At 39.0% G+C, this 10,609-nt stretch overlaps 1 non-coding gene across 1 annotated transcript; it reads right to left on the minus strand.

Annotated features, from left to right (window-relative positions):
• Nucleotides 1–1,350: 1,350 nt before the first annotated feature.
• Nucleotides 1,351–1,422, minus strand: TRNAW-CCA (transfer RNA tryptophan (anticodon CCA)). Its single transcript has one exon. It is a non-coding gene; the product is annotated as a tRNA-Trp (tRNA).
• Nucleotides 1,423–10,609: the final 9,187 nt, after the last annotated feature.

A 10,609-nucleotide genomic window follows, 5' to 3' on the forward strand; every position in this document is an offset into this window, starting at 1 on the left:
AAAACCACAATGAGCAAACACCTGTCAGGATGACTATTACCAAAAAAGACATTAAATACTGATGAACATACAGAGAAACTGGAACACTTGCACACTGTTGATGAAAATGAAAAATGGTGCAGTCACTGTTGAAAACAGTAGGGAAATTCCACAAAGCATTAGAAATTAAACTGCCATATGATGCGGCAGTCTCACTTCCAGGTATTTATCCAGAAAAATTGAAATCAGAATCTGAGAGAGATTCCTACACTAATAGGTATATCACAGCAGCCAACGTGTGGAAACAACTTAAATGCTCCACAGCTGAAGATATAAAGAATATGTAGTACATATGTACAGTAGAATACTATTTAGCAATTTAAAAAGACGTAAAATTCTGCAATATGTAGTAATATGGATGAACCTTGAGGACATTATGCTAAGTGAAAGTTAGTCAGTTAGCTAGTTCAGTTGTTCAGTCATGTTAGACTCTTTGCAACCCCGTGGACTGCAGCACGCCAGGCTCCCCTGTCCATCACCAATGCCTGGAGCCTCCTCAAACTCATGTCCATCACGTCCGTGATGCCAGCCAACCATCTCATCCTCTGTCATCCCCTTCTCCTCTTGCCTGCAATCTTTCCCAGCATCAGGGTCTTTTCCAATGAATCGGTTCATCGCATCAGGTGGCCAAAGTATTGGAGTTTCAGCTTCAGTATCAGTACTTCCAATGGATATTCAGGACTGATCTTTTTTAAGATGGACTGGGTGGACCTACCTGCAGTCCAAGGAAGTCTCAAAAGTCTTTTCCAACACCACAGTTCAAAAGCATTAATTCTTCAGTGCTCAGCTTTCTTTACAGTGCAACTCTCACATCCATACATGACTACTGGAAAAACCATAGCTTTGACTACATGGACGTTTGTTGGCAAAGTAATGTCTCTGCCTTTTAATATGATCTCTAGGTTGGTCACAGCTTTTCTTCCAAGGAGCAAGTGTCTTAATTTCATGACTGCAGTCACCATATGCAGTGATTCCAGAGCCCCCCCAAATAAAGTCTCTCACAGTTTCCATTGTTGCCCTGTCTATTTGCCATGAAGTGGTAGGACCAGATGCCATGATCTTAGTTTTCTGAATGTTGAGTTTTAAGCCAACATTTTCACTCTCCTCTTTCACTTTCATCAAGAGGCTCTTTAGTTCTTCACTTTCTGCCATAAGGGTGGTGTCATCTGTGTATCTGAAGTGAAGTGAAGTTGCTCAGTCGTGTCTGACCCTTTGCAACCCCGTGGACTGTAGCCCACCAGGCTTCTCCGTCCATGGGATTCTCCAGGCAAGAATATTGGAGTGGGTTACCATTTCCTTCTCCAGGGGATCTTCCCGACCCAGGGATCGAACCTGGGTCTCCCGCATTGGAGGCAGACGCTTTAACCTCTGAGCCACCAGGGAAGCTCTGTATCTGAGGTTACTGAGGTTACTGATATTTCTCCCAGCAATCTTGATTCCAGCTTGTGCTTCATCCAGCCTGGTATTTAGCATGATGTACTCTGCATATCTGGAGAAGGAAATGGCAATCCACTCCAGCACTCTTGCCTGGAAAATCCCATGGACGGAGGAGCCTGATAGGCTACAGTCCATGGGGTCGCAAAGAGTCGGACATGACTGAGCAACTTCAGTTCACTTCACTTCACTTCACTCTGCATATAAGTTAAATAAGCAGGGTGACAAAATGCAGCCTTGATTTACTCCTTTCCATATTTGGAACCAGTCTGTTGTTCCATGTCCAGTTCTAACTGTTGCTTCTTGACCTGCATACAGATTTCTCAGGATACAGGTCAGCTGGTCTGGTATTTCCATCTCTTTGAGAATTTTCCACAGTTTGTTTTGATCCACGCAGTCAAAGGCTTTGTTGTAGTCAATAAAGCAAAAGTAGACATTTTTCTGGAGCTCTCTTGCTTTTTTGATGATCCAGTGGATGTTGGCAATTTGATCTATGGTTCCTCTGCCTTTTCTAAATCCAGCTTGGGCATCTGGAAGTTCATAGTTCATGAACTGCTGAAGCTTAGCTTGGAGAATTTTGAGCATTACTTTCCTAGCGTGTGAGATGAGTGCAATTGTGCAGTAATTTGAATATTCTTTGGCATTGCCTTTCTTTGGGATTGGAATGAAAGCTGACCTTTTCCAGTCCTGTGGCCATGGCTGAGTTTTCCAAATTTGCTGGCATATTGAGTGCGGCAGTTTCACAGCATCATCTTTTAGGATTTGAAATAGCTCAACTGAAATTCCATCACCTGCACTAGCTTTGTTCGTAGTGATATTTCCTAAGGCCCACTTGACTTCACATTCTAGGATGTCTGGCTCTAGGTGAGTGATCATACTATCGTGGTTATCTGGGTCATGAAGATCTTTTTTGTATAATTTTGTACAGTGAAAGTGGTCAGTCACAAAAGGCAAAGAATTTCATGTTGTGTTCTCATCACAATAAATCATCAGATAAATGACTGTTAAATGGACCTAATCCTAGATTTGCCTAATTTCAAATTCTATTCTTTCCACTAAAAATACTGGTCCTCTAAAAAAATTTGGTTGCCAAATATTTTAATCTCATCAATATTTGTGATCTCTCTGAAGGAAGATTATATTAACAGACAGAACTGGATGGCATACACGAACCTCAGAAAATGCTGAAAGAGTTAATATGAATTTGGCTATGTATTATCCAACTCTCTTCAAGGCATAGAAATGTATATTTAATGTACAAGTGTTTTCCATTCCCAAGGGGATAATTACTGTTTTTAGATGTGATGTGGAAGAATTGTTAGGTCTTAATCCCTAGACAAAATGTCCCTTTGAAACTACCTAGTAACATTTCATAATTTTTTTTTATTTTCCATAAAATTATTAGTTTTATAACTGTGTTTCCTCAATGTGTTAACAAGAAGAAGGTATGTTCCAGATAAAGGAAATTGGTGCTCCAGTCACTGAAGGTAGCATAGTTTATTATAAATAAAGAATTAGGATTCTTTTACTCATCAACATCTTATGAACTTACTTGGTGAATGAGATTTTTTTAGGGGCCAGTTCATACAGTTTCTAGATCTACAAAGCTGAGGACCAGGTAACCAAGATTCCACATAAATAATACTCCCCTGCTCATGTTTTCTATGAATATTCTGACTAGATTTTGAACTCTATCTTATACTTTCACTGATTCAAGTTGAGCCTATTATTTATTATCCTTAATTGATAGACATAATTCATTCTGAAGAATCAGCATGTGGTAACTGGAAACAATCAAGTACAATTCATGTCTCTATTAAAATGAGTGACACAAGTGAAACAAATTAGAAACATTAATCAACAAGATTGTGCTTCAGTTAATGAGCTAAGATTTTAACTGTTATCCAAGTTGATGGAAAACCAGAAAAGAGTTTGGTTGTATTATTCTTATTATTGAAAAGTACTGAAATACTGTTACTGGTAAGATCAAAGAAGAGTGATTGGGAGTGAGAGAGTGAGTGAGAGTCGTTCAGTCATGCCCAACTCATTGCAACCCCAGGGACTATCCAGTCGATGGAATTCTCCAAAGCCAGAATACTGGAGTGGGTAGCTGTTCCCTTTGGGGACTGGGCTATAAAGAAGACTCACACTATGTTAACAAACTATTAAAAAATATTCAAATCCAAGGTCCATATGCACCCTTAACTGATGTGTAAGCACAGAAAAATATGAGCAAAGTCAGCCTCATCGAAGTGACTGCTGTAGTCCGGAATTTCCAGTACCTAAAATGACAGAGAAAATCATACAATACCTGTGGTGAAGCCCTAGATATGCCACAGAATCACTAGCTTTGTCATCTTGGTTGTGTAGCTCAATCTCTCTGAGGGTCAGATTTTTTTTTTTTTTAATCTCTAAATGAGGATAGAGTACTTATCTCTCAGGGGGGATTATAGAAGATCATCCATATGTCTATTGTGACAGAGTTAATACAATTACATTTCCTCCTGGCAACACAGCTAACTTCTATTTTCCAGCCACTTTTACAGTTGAGTAGGGCCATGGGATTAAATTCTGAACGATGGGATATTGGAGGTAACCACGTATATCATTTCCAATAGAGGCTCCTAAAATGTCCTCCACAACCCTCCAAGAAATGTATCTCGACAATTAGACAAACCATTATGCTTTACATACAGAGATACGGTTCATTTTAAAATGAGTGTAGATAATACTTAGAGGAAAAAATACAAGTTGATCTAAAAGAGTATCCAGATTCATAGTCTGATAGCCTGGGCTTGATCCCTGAATCAGGGAAGATCCCCTGGAGAAGGAAATGGCAACCTGCTCCAGTATTCTTGCCTGGAGAATCCCATGGATGGAGGAGCCTAGCGGGCTACAGCCCTTGGGGTCACAAACAGTCGGACACATCTTAGTGAATAAAACAACAGTATCACAGAGATATAGTTTATAGAATTTTTTCATGATGAGAAGTAGTCCTAATACTCAGAAATGTCAACAGCTTTTGTATCAGAGGATGGAGTTTGCCAGAAATTTGTCTTATGAGTAGTATAAAGACAACTACAAATTGAGAGCCTTAATTCTCCCTGTTAAAAATAAGGAACCAGATTTACATTCACTTCTCTTTCTCAGAGCATTTTCTTTAGAAAATTTGCATTTGTAAGTACTTTCTCTCCTCTTTAAAATGTACATAAGCCTTTTGAAAATTAGAACAAGACTTCTGTCAACTTTATGACCAAGAATGTCTCCCTTGAGGACTTGCAAGCCATCTCTTTGAAATGGAAACGTAAAAAGATATAAAGCCCAACTCCCAGTTTCTGTGGCAGGGTGGAGCCTCATTGCAGTGAGTGCCTAGTAAAACTATCTCCTGAAATAAAGATATGAGAAGTTATTTCGCCTCTGGTTGAATCCAATTAGTTAGTGCAGATGGTCACCCCAATTCCAGATGACTCTAGAAAGAACTACGTGTGGTAAACAGTGCTGTCGCGTCCTCTCACCTGAGTATTAATTACTGTTTATCTTGAGAACACGTATGTAATGCACCCTGACTGCTTAACTCTATAAAAGGGTGATATTTCTTTCTGTCTTTGCCATTTAGTGGACTGCCTATGACGTTTATTGTATTCTTACGCTTATTCAGTAACTGTTTTCTTTACTACCTTTGTGAGAGGTTTCTAGGTTGCAAGAAGATCTTACATTTAATTATATTTCCCCAATAGTTAAAAGAAAATTACTCTAAATATGAGCCCTGCATTTATTAAGCCAGGATTTAGATAAGCAATATCACCAGGCTCCGTTACAGAATTTTTTCCCTCCCTCCCTCCCTCCCTCATTTCTGAGGTATCTTCAGTTCAGTTCAGTTGCTTAGTCATGTCTAACTCTTTGCAACCCCATGAATGGCAGCACGCCAGGCCTCCCTGTCCATCACCAACTCCCAGAGTTCACTCAAACTCATATCCATCGAGTCTGTGATGCCATCCAGCCATCTCATCCTCTGTCATCCCCTTCTCCTCCTGCCCCCAATCCTTCCCAGCATCAGGGCCTTTTCCAATGAGTCAACCCTTCGCATGAGGTGGCCAAAGTATTGGAGTTTCAGCCTCAGCATCAGTCCTTCCAATGAACACCCAGGACAGATCTCCTTTAGGTTGGACTGGTTAGATCTCCTTGCAGTCCAAGGGACTCTCAAGAGTCTTCTCCAACACCACAGTTCAAAAGCATCAATTCTTCAGAGAGGTATCTTAAGCAGATCCTAATCATCTAACCACTATTTAGCATGTAATGGGCAGCTCCATACTTACCTATAAACTTTCACCCCCGACTTTTGATTATGTTCAGATAGTTAAAAAACATTTCCCCATGTGATGATTATTTCACTTTTCCTGAATCTGACCTTTCCTGGTCATTCTCAGTTCTTCAGGTTTATCCCACTGAAAACTGGCTTCAGCCTGAGCATTCATGCTAAGCAGCTAGCTACCCTCCTCTGTTCCTGATTGGCCCTTCTGATCATCCATTTCTACAGACACTAATCATGGCCATGGGATGGAAATTCACATCCTCACACTTTAGCATTAACATCATCTCAAACAGCTCCTTTACCCCTATTTCAGAGTATGAATAACTCCCATACTCAAAGAGATGCTATACTCATGTATTAGTGTTTGTTCCATCATGAGAGGTAGAAGGTCCCAGGTAATTTCACTGTGCCTTGGGCAATCTTTTTTATCAACAGGTCAGCACTACATCTCAATTGGCCATTATCAGCTGACATAGTCTCCTGAGTTCTAGCATCCTGTTTTCAAACTGTCACCAATACTGTGATATACCACGTTTAAACGTCAGTAGTGCTGATAGAAAGATCTTACATGGGACATTGTATACTAGGTGATGTTCATTAGCTGTGACCCTGTACTTATTTCCAAAATGGGATTCCCAGACAAAAGTAACACCCAAGAACATCAGCTTGTTCAACTGGACTTTTCTGTTAGGCAACGACTCAATCATGAAGGGAATGAATAACATATGTGCTTTCAGAAGTCACTGGCTTCTGAGTCATACTACTCTACAGTGATTTAAATGATGCCTAGGGCTGTTTCTGTGCTCAAGAGAAACCTCTTATTTTTGATGGAAGTGCCAGTTGACAGTCTCATCAGGGAATATTGTATGTCCTTTTCCTGCTATTAGCAACAATGTTAACAGAATTTCCTGACACACAAATCTTTTCACTTTAAGGTTTCACATCCAAAGCCAAGGTTCTGCTTCTGTTTTTTCATCATGATTTTAAAAAACCATAAACAGATCACTACAACATTTTTGAGCTTTCTATTAGTGATGCTGGAGTAGTAATTATAACTCCATAGCTCCTCCACACACACTCTGGTACGAACAAAGGAAAGCCATCATTTTTGTTCACTTGGAGATTTTTAGTGCAGCCATATAGAATGGATGTTCAGGCCTCTACCAATTATGCTACCCAATTAATATCTGGATTCACTGAACTACTTCAAAGTCAATGCAAAAAAAAAAATGTTGTAAGAAATCATCTGTTGTAAAGAAATTGGAATTCCTGTGCACTGCTGTTGGCAGTGTAAAATGGCATAGCTACGATGGAAAACAGTATGAAGATTCCTCAAAAAACTTCTGAGTATTTATCCAGAGAAGTTAAAGAAAGGAAGAAAAAAAGAATTGGTATCTGCATCCCCATGTTCATTGCAGCATTGTTCATAAAAGCCAAGACATACAATATTTGATTATGTAGGTGACCTTTATAAACATTCATTTTAACATCATCAAAATATGAATATGATGCAGTGAATACTGTGGTTCATTCTTCATGCAGCCAGAGGCGCTGACTGCTGAGGCTCATTGCTGTGTCCTTCCCCACGAGTTGCATCCCACTGAAGGAAACTGTCTTATCCAAGGTTATACCCACTTCCGAAGAGTTGACTCATTGGAAAAGACTCTGATGATGGGAGGGATTGGGGGCAGGAGGAGAAGGGGACGACAGAGGATGAGATGGCTGGATGGCATCACTGACTCGATGGACATGAGTTTGAGTGAACTCTGGGAGTTGGTGATGGACAGGGAGGCCTGGCTTGCTGTGATTCATGGGGTCGCAAAGAGTCGGACACGACTGAGCGACTGAACTAAAACTAAACTAAACACTGATTTTATAGTTTATGTGGAATAATTTTTGGTTTTGAAACTTGATGAAATAATATTTTTCCTACCTTTTGTAGACCTCATGATTTGTATACAGCTCTATTTTTTATTTTGTTAATTCAGACAACAAGTCAAAAATTAGCTTTTAAATGTATAGATTTACTAATTAAATATCCAATACTCACCAAGTGTGGAAAATGAAAAAGAATGAACCACAGAGTACTTGTAAGAAAAACGGGATGTTTGTACAACAGGAAAGATGCTGCTGTGAGGACTGTTTGCACAATGAGCCCTGACTCACTCTCTTATTTGGAGCAGGTGTACATTTGGGCAGCAGCTTGTGTCCATTTCTGAGGCTGTTATTAAAAACAGCTGGACAAATATTAATACCTTATGAATCTCAGGAAAGCAACTGGAAAAGAATGCCTGATGGAAATAAATTATACAGAGGACAAAGGGTATTTGACAAAAGTACAGACAGAGGGAAAATTGCCAATTTAAACAGGAAACAGAGAAAGGGAAGGTAATGCTTCCTGACATGAAAAGAGACTTTGTTGTCCGAAAGGAGACTCATCTTCTAAGTGAAAACGTGGTTAGTAGTTAGAGCTAGCTGACCCTAAGTGTAACAGTTTTATTGACTCAGAAGGAAATCACAAGTCCTGACTACACTTGATAGGTGGTTTTCAAAGAAGCTGTTGATACTGAAGAGAGTCAAAATGGCTTAATGAGAATGCTTGCACTTTGTTAGAGCATCAGTGCACACACAGACTATTAAGGGTACAAAAATCTCTTTTGCTTTTAAGCAAAAGCTCTTAGTTTTAGCTAATGGGAGAAAGACGGATCCATCTTGCCCTTGACGTAATGGAGATGTAATCCATTTTCTGAGTAAGGTATATTGGCTCTTCAAAATAACAATAAATTCTACTTTGTACAAAAGAAATCTGAACTTTTAATTTCTTGTTAAGAACAAAACAAACAAACGGAATACTTTTTGTTCTATTGAAGTACAATTACACTTTCTCATAACAACTTTCTGGTAGTGAGTACTGGCTCACAGTTTGTTTTAGAGTGGTAATAATTTATATCAAGGTTTCACCAATAACCTTACTCAGCTATATGACTGCAGTGTAAAATGGCTAGGGCATTTCTAGTAGCCCAGATGTCAAATATGAGTGTCACCTTTTTGGTAGCACAAATATGAGGTTCCCAAAGACCACAAGAGGAAAATTCTCCTCTGCACAAAGCATTCATGCTGTCAGAGTAGATGCAATTAGTAACTCTAAGAGTATACAGTCCCTAAGATTTTGGCTTACCTATACAAAATATATTTTAGTTTTTGTTGATTCCAAATTTTGCCAGTTTTTCCCATCTGTGTTATGATCATTTTAACTCCCTTACTTTTCAAATAACTAACTCTGATGCCACATTTTTTGAAGTAGGGAAGGCACACAAAGAGAACACAAATACAATTCTCTTAAACAGTGATGGATTCAGGAATGGACACCTAGATTAGACAATGCCTACTCTAGGGCTACACCTTGGGAGACAGCAGCAAAACAACTCCTAAACTATAACCTACATCACCTCGGACAACCGCCCTGTCTGAAATTAGACTCATAAAGATTCATTGAATGGAAGAGTTCAAGGCCCAGCAGATCTCCTATGGCAGAGAACAATGCAGCAAGAAGCCAGCTGCAGGGTCTCCTGAGCATTCACAGGCGCACCCCAAGAGAGAATCGTATTTGGTACTTTTCACTCAGAAGTCATCACCAAGGCAACTGGTACAGTCAAGAGAGGAAAAGACCAACCAACTCTAATTAAAAATCATTCAACAGGCTGTTTCTCCCATCTCAGTTCTCTGTCCTCAATATATAAGAAAAAGAGCTTCAGAAAAGGGAGGAAAAGGAAAAGTCCCTAAATCAGAACTTATCCCTTTCCAATCCCAACTCCTTTGAGCCAAAAGTCTTGCTGCTGATGAAAGGAAGAGAAAGATTTAGACTGAACATAAACTGATATTTAATAACTGAGATTGACAGGAAAGCTATAGAATTTGTCCCAAGATAACACTAAGGAATAGAAATGGAAATTCTACAAAGAATGGTTGAAGAAAGTGATTTTGTAGGAGAAAGATATTAACAGCTTTATATCTGTGTCCCATCAAATTCACACTGTTCATTAATTTATTTACACCTTGTTATTGGTAGTTCATATTTGAATTAGTTTGTCTAATTCTTTCCTCAATAATCTGACATAAAGTCACAGATTAAATGGGAGTACTGCTAAGGGAAGAGAACAGAAATAACTGAAATAGAAATGTAGTTTTAGTGAGACAGTTTGGTGATGACAATCTTAACAATCAGCTATTATGTATCAGGCATTTCATAAGCATCTTTGGGGAATCTTTACAACTTTGTCAACTAATTATTATCCTTCCCAACTTAAAAATATAGACAGTGCAGCAGAGAAGTCAAGTTAATCATCTCAAGTAAAGGATCCAGAGTTAGGGCTTAAAGGTAGAGAGTTTCATTACAAAGGTTAATCTGTAGTCATATATACCTCTAGAGGGGAGGAGGGCAGGAGTATTTGGGGGATGGTAGTGATGGGGGAAAAAAGAAAAGGCCAGTAACCCAGAGAAGAAAAGGAAAACAGAAAGGAAAAGCAGGGATATGCTGGAGAAAACACTTTCTATCTTTATAATTACCATGAGGACTAACTTGAAGTATTCAACCTCACTGTAGTTTATCCACAGAAAACAAAAGTAGTGGCTTAAAAACACATAAGACTCTTAGTGCTTTTCCTTTATCAGCCTACTTTTGGTTATATAGAGAGTAGGTTATACACTATATACAAAAGTGTAGAAAGTCTTTCCTATCATTTGGGTTCATTTCAAGTATTATGTTCCCAATCATCAGACATAACAGTAAGTATGACCACAAAAACACACCACTCAGCAAAATAC

This window comes from Budorcas taxicolor, chromosome 6 (genome assembly GCF_023091745.1).
Source record: "Budorcas taxicolor isolate Tak-1 chromosome 6, Takin1.1, whole genome shotgun sequence".
Classification (NCBI taxonomy): Eukaryota; Metazoa; Chordata; class Mammalia; order Artiodactyla; family Bovidae; genus Budorcas; species Budorcas taxicolor.